The sequence below is a fragment of the Heteronotia binoei genome, chromosome 21 (genome assembly GCF_032191835.1).
Source record: "Heteronotia binoei isolate CCM8104 ecotype False Entrance Well chromosome 21, APGP_CSIRO_Hbin_v1, whole genome shotgun sequence".
Lineage (NCBI taxonomy): Eukaryota > Metazoa > Chordata > Lepidosauria > Squamata > Gekkonidae > Heteronotia > Heteronotia binoei.
In genome coordinates this window covers 121499228-121512609 of record NC_083243.1, presented here as the reverse complement: position 1 = coordinate 121512609, position 13382 = coordinate 121499228, and the positions used below count along the sequence as shown (strand labels likewise).

At 42.5% G+C, this 13382-nt stretch overlaps 1 protein-coding gene across 4 annotated transcripts in view; it reads right to left on the bottom strand.

The window, feature by feature from the left end:
- Positions 1-13382, bottom strand: part of NELL1 (neural EGFL like 1) — a 994364-nt gene that overhangs the window by 793408 nt on the left and 187574 nt on the right. The gene's annotated exons all lie outside the window — the stretch shown is intronic.

The following is a 13382-nucleotide window of genomic DNA, read 5'->3' as shown; positions in this document are numbered from 1 at the left end:
AACTAGGAATGGGCATGGAATGGGAAAATAGTGGTTTGTGTTGGTTCCTGGTTCATTTGATTGTCCAAACAGGTGCTTTGTTTAATTTCATGATTCATATGGTTGCCCAAAATGGTTCATGGTTCATTAGTTCATTTGGTTCAGCAGGTGTAAAACTCACCAGGAGTCTTCAGCAGGCTGTCCTCCATCCACCCTCCAAGTTTGGTGAAGATTGGATTTGGAATGTCCAAGTTGTAGCCCCTAAATCAGGTGCCCCAGGAAAGCTCTCACAACAAGTAACTGTTCACTCTTCATGCCACAAAGTGAAAGCAGCAGAGTCACAGTGTCTGCTCCCATAGAGCAGAATGGGAGCTCCATGATTGGCTTCCAGAGCTGTCAATTAAGCTATAGACAACTGCAATGGGTGTTTCTAGGGCACCCAGAAGTCCACCCTCAGTGTTATCTAGGAACTGATTGAATCAGCACCAGGCTCTCCAGGAAAACAAACCACAAAAATGAATCAAACAAACCACCAAGGAAAAAAGGTGGCTCATTGTCCAGTTTGGGTATGGCACAAGCAAACAAACCAGTTCAAGATGAACATGGAAACAAAGCAAACAAACCAGTTTGAGACTGACCTGGAAACTTCAATGGGTCCAGAATGTGGCAGAGCAATTCCTGCTGGGACTTTAGGAACAAGGGTCTTTTTGTAGAAGAAAAGGTGGTGGAGCTCATTAGCATTACTCATACCACCACCCCCCACCAGCCAAAAGCAATTCAACACAAGAAAGGAGAGCCCCAGGTGAGCAAGGCCTGCTTGGGCAGGCTAGAGAACCACCCAGCCCAAGCAGGCCTCGCTCACATGGGGCTCTACTAGGCGCCACCCTCCACAATCAAAAGGCCAGCAAGCCATTAGCCACCCAAAATAACATAAGTGGAGAAAGGGTGGCATGGGCTTCTCCAGGGGTTAATGAGGGCTGCTGAGGGTGTGGTAAAGCTCCTGGTGGCTGGCTGGCTTCCTCTATCCTAATCCATGGATTGTTATGCAGCTGCACCTACTATTCAATGGACAAGGTAGTTGGGGAGAAGAAGGAACCCTCAAAAAAGTTCAGGAGCTTTGCTCCTGTTGAATTCAAGGCCTGTTTAGGAATATGTATAATCACATATCTGTATTTTCCTATCACTGGGAACTAAGTGATAGGAAGTGAATTATATTGGTTGTGTACATTCCACCAGATGCAAAAGCTGATTTAGCTTTGAGTTGTTTAGGCAACGAAGTTAGTGAGTTGCAAACTAAGTATCCAGATGCTGTTTTTATTGTAGCAGGGGATTTTAATCATGTTGATTTGCGAGTTGTTCTTCCTAAGTTTTATCAACAGGTGACATGTGCGACTAGGGGTTTGAATACTTTAGATAAAGTTTATATAAATATCGCACAGGGGTATAGAGTTTTGCAGCTACCACAATTAGGTATGTCGGATCATTTATCCATGGTCTTGGTTCCTGTGTATATTTCTAAGCGGAAGAGGGGGTGGTTGTAACTAGGACAGTGAGATGCTGGCCTGTGGGGGCGACTATGCAGCTTCAAGACTGCTTTGAACGAACAAATTGGGACATCTTTGAACATCCAGACCTAGAGTGTTATACAGATACAGTTTTGGGGTATATGGCCCACTGTATTGATACTGTTACAACAAACAAGTGTATTCGAACCTATCCAAATCAAAAGCCATGGATGACTGGCACTGTTAGGTTTCTCTTGCATAGGAGATATAAGGCTTTTAAGTCTGGGGATGCCTCACTTTACAGTGTGGCCAGAGCAAATTTGAAGCGGGGTATTAAACAGGCCAAAGCTGCATATAAGGGCAGGATAGAAGAATGGCTTTCTCAGAATAATTTGAGACAAGCCTGGCAGGGGATTCAGCAGTTAACTAATTTCAAGGCGCTAAAGGCTAGTACGAATGGAAAGCAGGAGCTGGCAGAGGAGTTAAATACTTTTTATGCCCGGTTTGAAGTGGATCAAAAGAAAGCGGAATTACCAGTAACATCATCGTTGGGGACTGAGCGAGGTGCTCCTTTCGTTGTGAGGGAGCACGATGTTAGGTGTATAATGAAGGCAGTAAATTCTAGAAAGGCTGCAGGTCCCGATAATATCCCTGGTTGTGTAGTAAAGGAATGTGCAGGGCAGTTAGCCGGGGTGTGGACTGAGATTTTCAATCGTTCTTTGTCACAATCCATTGTTCCCACTTGTTTGAAGGCTTCCCTTATTGTCCCAATACCAAAGAGGATGCCAGCAAAGGTTTTAAATGACTATAGGCCAGTGGCCTTGACTTCTGTTATAATGAAGTGTTTTGAACAATTAGTTCGAAAATATATTATTTCCTGCCTTCCTGTTATTTTTGATGAATATCAGTTTGCTTACAGGAAAAATAGATCTACTGAGGATGCTGTTAATACTGTTCTTTATACTGCTTTATCACATTTGGATAAAAAGGGGACGTATGTTAGAATGTTGTTTGTAGATTTTAGTTCTGCTTTTAATACAATATCACCCCATAGATTGTTGTTTAAGCTTAAAGATTTGAAGCTGTCGGACTCTATATGTGAGTGGATTTTGAATTTTTTGTCAGGTCGTTCACAAAGGGTTAAAATGGATGGATATATTTCCTCCGTGAAGATCTTAAATACTGGCACCCCTCAGGGATGTGTCTTGAGTCCACTTCTTTTCACTATTTACACGTCTGATTGTGTTTCTAGCAGTCTGAGTAACAAAATCATTAAGTATGCAGATGATACAACGTTGGTAGGGCTCATCTCTGAGGATGATGAGTTTGCATATAGGAGGGAAGTTCAACAGCTGTCCCTTTGGTGTAAAGTAAATAATCTTATTTTTAATATAAATAAGACGAAGGAAATTATAGTGGATTACAGGAAGAATAGTTTGGACATCCAGCCGTTGTTTATTGATGGTGTTATGGTAGAACAGGTGACAGAATGGAAGTTTCTGGGAATTACCATGGAACAGGATCTAACATGGGGGGCAAATACTTTAGCTCTAGAGAAAAAGGCCCAGCAACGACTATACTACTTAAGACTCTTAAGATCACTACAACTGTCAGGGAGTCTGCTGGTTGCCTTTTATCGTAGTTCCATTGAGAGCATTTTATCTTATTGCCTCTGCGTGTGGTTTGGGAGCTGCACGGAAGCAGAGAGAAGGGTGCTCCAAAGAGTGACGAGAAGAGCACAAAAGATTTGTGGATGTTCTCTCCCCTCATTGGTGGATCTGTATAATATGGGATGTAAAAGGAAGATACAAATGATCCTAAGGGACCCTTCACATCTGGGCCATTTGCTATTTGAGATCTTACCGTCAGGTAGACGATATAGAGTGTTGAAGGCTAGGACAAACAGATTTAAGGACAGTTTCTATCCAAGTGCTGTGGTTAGGCTAAATGCAGGGTTATGAAGGATTATCTGTTTTAGATATATTTAAATGGTTTAAATGGTTTTATGAATGTTTATCTGTTTTAGATGTATTTAAATGGTTTGAATGGTTTAAATGGTTTTAGATGTATTTAAATGGTATGAATATGAATATGTGTGTTTGATGTGTTGGTATGTTTTGTGGAAGAGCACCTCATTTCGTTGCTCTCTTTTTGTTGAGAACAATGACAATAAATTTATCTATCTATCTATCTATCTATCTATCTATCTATCTATCTATCTATCTATCTATCTAATAATTTACTCAAGGCAGCACTAGAAATCTCAGACACTTGTTCACTTTGGACCCTCCTATGATTTTGTGAAAATAATCCTTTGTGGGCTATAAAACAGGCCTATCCCTTTAAACGCTGTTTTTGATCATTATTCTTATGCCTGAGTAACTTTGATCTGTTGCTTCTAACAGAAATCTCAGCATTTAATGCTCAGTAATTTTTTTCCACCAAAAATACTATGAAATACAAACGTCTGGCTGACTTTTCTATACAATAAACTACTAACTCATTTTGCAACAGAAAAGAAAAATTAGTGTGCATTACCAAATGCAACTTACATATATAACTATATAGCAATTATACACCATAATGCCAAGCCTAACAAAGAATTTGAATAAAATGATATTACCCCCAGAGCAGCAAACAACAGTCTGTCACACAGCAGCCCTATCTAGGGAGGGGGGTGGGGGAAATCTCTACATAGATAAACAAAGCAAGAGTCAACTTGCACCTTTAAGACCAACAAAGTTTTATTCAAAATGTAAGCTTTTCTGTGCTTTAAGCACACTTCATCAGACAATAGTATGGAATGGCAAGCAGTCCTAAATACAGAGAAAGTCGGCAGTGAGTTAGTATGCAGAGTCATGGAAATGTTTTTAGCAGATTAAAAGAATCACAAGTTGAGGTCTTAAAGGTGCAACTTGACTCCAAGCGAAGGTACATGCTCAGAAAGATCTTTATTTTTTCAAATTTAAATGAAAAACATAAATGGGCATATTAGTTTTGATAAAGTATATCCTAAATGTATACTGCAAATGGTTTTATGATTGTGATTTTCTTTAGTTTGGCCGTCACTCAATGAGAAGTATTGTCAGTCTTAGGAAGCAACACTGCTGCCAGCTAGGGTTGCCAAGTCCAATTCAAGAAATATCTGGGGACTTTGGGGGTGGAGCCAGGAGACTTTGGGGGTGGAGCCAGGAGACATTAGGGGTGGAGCCAAGATCAAGGCTTTGACAAGCATAATTGAACTCCAAAGGGACGGCACACCTTTTCAATGCCTTCCTTCCATAGGAAATAATGAAGGATAGGGGCACCTTCTTTTGGGGCTCACAGAATTCGACCCTCTGGTCCAATCTTTTTGAAACTTGGGGGGTATTTTGGGGAGAGGCACTAGATGCTATACTGAAAATCTGGTGCCTCTACCCCAAAAAACAGCCCCTCGCAGAGCCCCAGATACCCGCGGATCAATTCTCCATGATTTTCTATGGGAATAAATCTCCATAGGGAATAACAGAGTTCCCAGCAGACATTTCCCTCCCCTCCCCCTGCTTTCTGATGACCCTGAAGCGGGGGGAGGGCCTCCAAACCGGGGGATCCCCTGCCCCCACCTGGGGATTGGTAACCCTACTGACAGCATTTCGCCATCAAATAAAGCCAAGTACTGTCAATGAAGCTTCGTTTAGGAAGTTAAATGTTTCATAATTGCCATCTCCTGCCAAGGCACAAAAAGAAATCACTTGTTGAGTTTCTTCTCTTCTTCAGATAAGTTGCACAGAAGAGAAAATTCTTCTACAGCCAGGTGGGAAAAGAGCACACAGAAATGCTGCCATTACAGTAAGCCATTTATGACTTTAATCAGCAATGACTGAGGGCTGCTAGGCCAGTGGCTTCTCTTTCAACCCTCAAAAGTGACCTACCTATCTAAGTCTTGTTCCTCGTAATTCTTCCATGATCAGAATGGGAAATGGGGGTGGCAAAACCAGCAGTTTATGGCAACCACCTGCTGGTTTGCAATCTTGTGGTTTGCAATTAAATACAACTTTGTTTGTATTATGATTTTTACTGCCCATCTTTCAGTTATTTTAAAGCATGTTTAATCACCCCTATCCAGCTCCTACCCTTCAGGGAACCTATGGGATGCATACATAGACAAACAAAGCAAAGGATTCCATGGATCATCCTGATGATATACAGAATGGCATAAACTGGATCCTAGTGCCTGTGATGACTTTCTACTCCCCAGGACTAGTAGGAAGCACAACATTGTGTCCAAATGTGCCCTTCTACAAGTAGAAGATTGCTCTCTTACACAAGCAGAAACACAAGACCTGCTGTAAGAACTACCATTTACAGCACTGGGTCAACTCTTGCACAAACTCTTGTGCTAGCACCTGTTTCCGTTCTCTTCATTACTCTTTGGACCCAATCCATAATTATATGTAGCTTAATGTGTAACTTGCAATGCTTAGACTTAAGACATTTTCCACATAGTTCTTTTGCACATAAAAGTAGCCTTTAATTCAATCTGTTTAGTAGATGGTCATGATTCACTATGAAGACAATGTGCACACAAATGTTTATTTGTATTAAAGTATGATATAATTTCAATTCAAATAAATATATTTTAATATGTATACTTGCAATATTTGATTTTTAAACCTACAAACCCCCTCTGATTTAAAAAAAATCATTATATCTATCTTTATAGTTGCCCCTCCTCGCAGGCAGGGGATGGGAGGTAGGATTGCCAGATCCAGGTTGGGGAAATCCTAGAGATTTGGGGATGGATCCTGGTATGACAGGGACCTCAGTGGGTTACAATTCCATATAGCCCACCCTTTAAAACATTCATTTTCTCCAGGGGAACTGATCTCTGTAGTCTGGAGAAGAACTGTAATTCTGGAAAATGCAAAGGGGAGTAGCATCCCTGTCTACCTTTGAAAGAAATCATCTCTCTCTTTCTCTCCCCCACCAAATTCTTGTAAGAGAAATACAGTCTTTCACACAAACACCATGAGCAAAAAAGCAATTAACTTCCTTAAACAAACCTCTGCCCCTCTGAAGCTAGACACACCACTATTTGTTAAGACATATAAAAATAGATTAAGTAGATACAAGAATTACACAGGGGTACATCTAAATTATGTGAAGAGGCTGTGGTTTCCAGAAAAAAAACAAGATGCTTCAGCCCACAATTCTCCTATTATTTCATACAGATGGGACTAGTGTAAATCATGCATTTGGCAGGACTGTCTGTTCTCAGTAAACACGGGGTTTTTCTGGCTATAAAAGATATCAGGATTTTCCTAGGACAAATCCATCGCTACATCTTATACAATATCAGGGACAAAGGAAGCTATCATCAAGAAATCTTATTTTGAACTTACTGTTAACATTCTGTTTATAATTCTAGAATATGACCCAACTGGAAAACAATTCCAATCACCTATCTACTCCAAACCGGGGAGGGGGGGACTTATGTAAGGTCTTAGGACGCCATTTATAGTGTTGCCAACAATCTGGAGAAAAAAATGTTCTGCTCCTTTAATGGAGACTTAAATGGATGTTATTTACTTCCTTGCTATGAAATGCTTCATCTGCCTAATTCTGCACACTAAGCCTCTATTAAAGGGAAAGACTTTTTTTCTCTAGGTTGCCAGCAACTTTACCCAACACAAGAGAGAAGACGTAAGAGGCAAAGTGGAGGCAAGGATGGCAACAGCACATACCAGGTGACAAAAGTGATGAGGGATAGGTGTGTTACTGTTCAAAGAAGTATAAAAGCCTGACACAAGGAACAAAAATCTCAATAAACCTCTCAAAATTGATTTTACCCATATGCAGATTAATAAGTGTTTGAATAGTGAGAAAAAAATTAGAGGTTTAAGGATTCAAATTAAAGGACACCTGGAATTTTTCTTGCTTGATGCAAGCCTACATTTTAACAAAGTTAACCATACAAGCAGAATGAAGACTAACTCATCCTCATTTATGAACACTGTGATGTTTTGAACTTCATGGCTAGTCAGGCTGTGGGAATATGAAAATTAACAGCCCATGTGCTCTATAGTATTGGAAAGGCAAAATATATTTGCTTTTGCCCTGCTGTTGTTGTTTAACTATGCCAAGCCCAGCAATTAGCCCACTTCCTGTCCTGACCTGGCCACTGTAATCCATGCAACAGTAACCTCCAGACTAGACTACTGTAACTTACTTTACGCTGGTCTACTCTTGAGACTGACCTGGAAACTTCAACAGGTCCAGAATGTGGCAGAGCAAGTCCTGCTGGGAATGCCATGGATGGCACATATACAACCTGTGCTGCGCCAGCTGCACTGGCTTCTGGTTGAGTGTCAAGTCAGATTCAAGATTTTGATTTTGACCTTTAAGGCCTTAAGCTGTCTGAGATAGGCTTCCCAAACCTCCCGCCCTGGCGGGGGACCCCCAAATTAGCAGCCTCCTCCCCCGCTCTCCAAAAATCCGGAAGCGGGGGGGGGGGGGACAGCGCCAATCTCTCAAACAGAGACACTCTTTCCCTGCCAGACTTCCCCCATCTCCTCTTCTTTCCTTCCTTCCTGATTTCTCCCCCCCCCTTGCATTCTCCCACAAACGTTGTTTCCCTGCCAGCCTTCCCCCTCTCCTCTTCCTTCACTCCTTCCTGCTTTTTGTCACCCCCACTTTTGCTTTCTCCCAAGCACAGTTGTTTCCCTCCCAGCCTTCCCCCGTCTCCTTTTCCTTTGCACCTTCCTGCTTTCTGTCGCGCCCCCCCCCCCATCCCTTCTGGTTTTTTTGTGGGCACGTTGTTTTCCTGCCAGCCTCCCCCATCTTCTTTTCCTTCTCTCCTTCCTATGCCCCCCCTTCTGCTTTCTTCTGGGCGCATTGTTTCACTCCCAGCCTTGGTGGACGCATGGCCCGTGTGATCGTCACCTGCTAGTGGAGGAGGGGAGAGGGAGAGAGAGTGAAGAAAGGCTTGCAAAAAGTTCATTCTGCCGTTTCCTAACAAGCCACCATGCTGCTTTTCAAGGATGGCTTCTTTTTTTAAAAAAAAAATCTCCCCTAGATTCCCTTTTCAAAGTTGCACTTGCTTTCTTTTCTTTTCTTTTAAAAAAGAAACTCTTTAAAAATGGCCTGCTTATCTTCCGAAAGAAAGTGATAGAGGAGTTAGCCAATTTGGTTGCAAGGAGCTTTCAGCTCCTGGAGCAAAGCCTCCCTTCAGTGTCAGAGAGAGTGGAATCCCAGCTGAGGTTTTAACCTCTTTGCTTAACATCAATTTGGCTACAAATAAACTTGGGGGAGTGGAGGGAGAGAGGAAACATAAGGGGGGTGCTTTTGGCTTGGCATGCTAGCCTCAAGGTAGGACTCGAGGATCCCCTGAATGACAGAGATCAGTTTCCCCTTGAGAAGATGGCTGCTTTGGAGGGTGGACTCTGTGGCACTCTACCCTGCTAAGGTTCCTTCCTCCTCAGGCTCCATCCCCAAACCTCCAGGAGTTTCCCAACCTGGAGCTGGCATTATCCATGATTATCTATCCATATATTTCAGGGTCCCCCAAATCACCACAAAGTTGACTGTCACATTTCTATTTAGGCACCTTTATTTATTTATTTATTTATTTATTTAGTGCATTTATTTATTTATTTATTTATTTAGTGCCTTTCAGTGCATAAAACAGAGTTGTATGGATTTCAATGGATCGAGAAGGGGGGAACTCTGTGTAGGATGGCAGTGTTTTTGGGGGGAGGGGTTCAGAATATATTAATTTATTTAATTCATTAATAGCCTATGCTCTCCCCAGTAAGGATCCAAGGCAGCTTCCATCATTCTCTCCTTAATTTTTTCTCACAACAGCCTTGTGAGGGAGGTTACACAGAAAGTGTGTGTCTGGCCCGAGTGAGCTTTCAGGGCAGGAGTGGGAATTCAAACCTAGTTCTCTCAAACTCTGCTCCTGGACTCTTACCCAGATCTTCACCCTGGTGCTTACAGGGAAGCTGCAAGGCGGAGAGAGGGAAGGGGTGCAGAAGTAGATGACATTTGCCTCCTCCCATTCCCCCTTTCTGGCTTGCTCCCAATCAAGAAGACTGAGTATATATTTTTTGCATATTAATGGGACCTAAATACAAATGTGTGGCACACTGTGATATGTAATACAAGCGAATACAATCTGAATCTACTAAAAATTACTTTTGCCAAAAGAAAAAAAAAGATGGGCACAGCATTGTGGGGATGGGGAGCTAAGAAGCATTCCTAGATGGGGTGGATCTGAAAGCAGCCCCAGACTGTGGAGGGAAGACTAGTGTAGAAGAAGATGACTGCAGATGAATACCCCGCCCTTCTCTCCGAATCAGAGACTCAGAGGGGCTCACATAAGAACATAAGAAAAGCCATGTTGGAACAGGCCAACGGCCCATCCAGTCCAACACTCTGTGTCACACAGTGGCAAAAAATTTTATATATACACACACACTGTGGCTAATAGCCACTGATGGACCTCTGCTCCATATTTTTATCTAAACCCCTCTTGAAGGTGGCTATGCTTGTGGCCGCCACCACCTCCTGTGGCAGTGAATTCCACATCTTAATCACCCTTTGGGTGAAGAAGTACTTCCTTTTATCCGTTTTAACCTGTCTGCTCAGCAATTTCATCGAATGCCCACGAGTTCTTGTATTGTGAGAAAGGGAGAAAAGTACTTCTTTCTCTACTTTCTCCATCCCATGCATTATCTTGTAAACCTCTATCATGTCACCCCGCAGTCGACGTTCCTCCAAGCTAAAGAGTCCCAAGCGTTTCAACCTTTCTTCATAGGGAAAGTGTTCCAGCCCTTTAATCATTCTAGTTGCCCTTTTCTGGACTTTCTCCAATGCTATAATATCCTTTTTGAAGTGCGGCGACCAGAACTGCACACAGTACTCCAAATGAGACTGCACCATCGATTTATACAGGGGCATTATGATACTGGCTGATTTGTTTTCAATTCCCTTCCTAATAATTCCCAGCATGGCGATGGCCTTTTTTATTGCAAACGCACACTGTCTTGACATTTTCAGTGAGTTATCTACCACGACCCCGAGATTTCTCTCTTGGTCAGTCTCTACCATTTCACACACCATCAACTTGTATTGGTAGTTGGGATTCTTGGCCCCAATGTGCATTACTTTGCACTTGGCCACACTGAACCGCATCTGCCACGTTGACGCCCACTCACCCAGCCTCAACAGATCCCTTTGGAGTGCCTCACAATCCTCTCTGGTTCTCACCACCCTGAACAATTTAGTGTCATCCGCAAACTTGGCCACTTCACTGCTCACTCCCAACTCTAAATCATTTATGAACAAGTTAAAGAGCATGGGACCCAGTACCGAGCCCTGCGGCACCCCACCTTTTACCGTCCTCCACTGCGAAGACTGCCCATTTATACTCACTCTCTGCTTCCTATTACTCAGCCAGTTTTTGATCCACAAGAGGACTTGTCCTTTTACTCCATGACTCTCAAGCTTTCTAAGGAGCCTTTGATGAGGAACTTTATCGAAAGCTTTCTGGAAGTCAAGGTAAACAACATCTATCGGGTCTCCTTTGTCCACATGTTTGTTTACCCCCTCAAAGAACTGTAACAGGTTAGTGAAGCGAGATCTTCCCTTGCAGAACCCATGCTGAGTCTTCCTCAATAACCCGTGTTCATCAATGTGCCTACTCATTTTGTCCTTAATAATGGTTTCTACCAACTTTCCCGGTATTGAAGTCAGACTGACTGGCCTGTAATTTCCCGGATCTCCTCTGGAACCCTTTTTAAAGATGGGGGTGACATTTGCTACCTTCCAGTCCTCAGGAACGGAGGCAGATTTCAATGAAAGATTACAGATTTTTGTTAGAAGATCCACAAGTTCAACTTTGAGTTCTTTCAGACCTCTCTGATGTATGCCATCCGGACCTGGTGACTTATTAGTTTTTAATTTATCTATCAGTTGTAGGACCTCCTCTTTTGTCACCTCAATCTGACTCAGGCCTTTAAACACCTCTTCCAAAATTAGTGGTTCTGGGGCGGGCAAAAAGTTCTCGTCTTCCACAGTGAAGACGGAGGCAAAAAATTCATTTAGCTTCTCAGCCATTTCCCTATCCTCCTTCAGTAATCCTTTTACCCCATGGTCATCCAAGGGCCCCACTGCCTCCCTGGCTGGTTTCCTACTTCTAATATATTTGAAGAAATTTTTATTGTTGGTCTTTATGTTTTTTGCAATATGCTCCTCATAGTCACAATTTCCTTTATCTTCTCTAGGGTTGTCAATCCCCAGGTGGGGGCAGGGGATCCCCCAGTTTGGAGGCCCTCCCCCCACTTCAGGGTTGTCAGAAAGCGGGGGTGGGGGGGATGTCTCCTGGGAACTCTGTTATTCCCTGTGGAGATTTACTTCCATAGAAAATCATGGAGAATTGATCTGCGGGTATCTGGGGCTCTGGGGGAGCTGTTTTTTGAGGTAGACGAACCAAATTTTCAGTGCAGCATCTAGTGCCCCTCCCCAAAATATCCCCCAAATTTCAAAATGATTGGACCAGGGAGTTCAATTCTATGAGCCCCAAAAGAAGGTGCCCCTATCCTTCATTATTTCTTATGGAAGGAAGGCATTGAAAAGGTGTGCCATCCCTTTAAATGCGACGGCCAGAACTCCCTGTGAAGTTCAATTATGCTTGTCACAGCCTTGATCTTGGCTCCACCCCAATGTCTCCTGGCTCCACCCCAAAAGTCTCCTGGCTCCACCCCAAAAGTCCCCAGATATTTCTTAAATTGGACTTGGCAACCCTAGTCTGGGACCAATGTATCTGTGGGAATGTCTCCTCCATTACGTCCCTGGTTGAGTGTTTCACTCTTCTATTAAACTATTAGGCTCAGTAAAGAAGAAAAGATAAACTTGCAGAGCATTCAGCATTCTCAGAAGTGCATCGGTTCCGTCACCGCCATCTTCCTGAGTTTCTCTTCTTTCTTCTTCTAGTAGCAATCTGCTGGTGATCCCTGGCCCTAAGGAAACCCAGCTGTCCTCAACTAGGGCCAGGATTTTTTTCTGTTCTGGCCCCAACCTGGTATAACTCTCTGACAGATAACATAATGCAATTCCGCAAAGCCTGTAAGGCAGAAATGTTCCGCCAGGCTTTCAATTAAGGACAGCTGTGGCTGGCATCTTTCCTTCCTTTTTTGTCCACCTCCCTTCAGAAATTTTACTTCCTCCCCCATATGCTCTGATAGTTCAGAAGGAGAACTTAATTAGTGGGACACCATCATGAGTTTTTAAAGTTTTATTGGCTCAACTTCTTGAAATGTCTTAATTGGAATTGTTTTATCTGTTGTACATCACCCAGAGCCTGGCCTAGACTGGGATGGGCAATTAAACAAGTCCAATAAATAATAACAACAACAACAACAATAATAACAACAACACTACTACTCTGGATAGAGAAACCCTAATTAGTTCTTAGTTTTACCTTGTCCTTGATTTATGAATTGACAACTTCTATAATGAATTATAAAGATTTTACACATTAGACACTGCCAACATCTTAAGTGATATGTAATGAATAAACAACCAAAAAAAGCCCTAAAGCCCTGCCAGACACACCTGCATGCTTTGGATTGTATTGTTCCTTGCTCTCTCATGTCTCAACTGAAGAGAAAATACAAAGAAAGGTAAGAAAAAGTCACCAAACTAGTAATACACAAAGGGAAGAAAAAACTCTCCCACCACCTTAATTTCTTCTTCTTCTAAGTTAAAGACAAAAAGGAAAGAAAAAAGAAAACAAGTAGTCTCTAGTCTAGGTTTTCTACAGGGACCAAGGTGAAAAAAAGGAGGGTGGACAAGCTAGGTCATGGGGTATTCAACAGGTGCTGAAAAAGAATTTCCTGAACCTGAATACTGTCAATA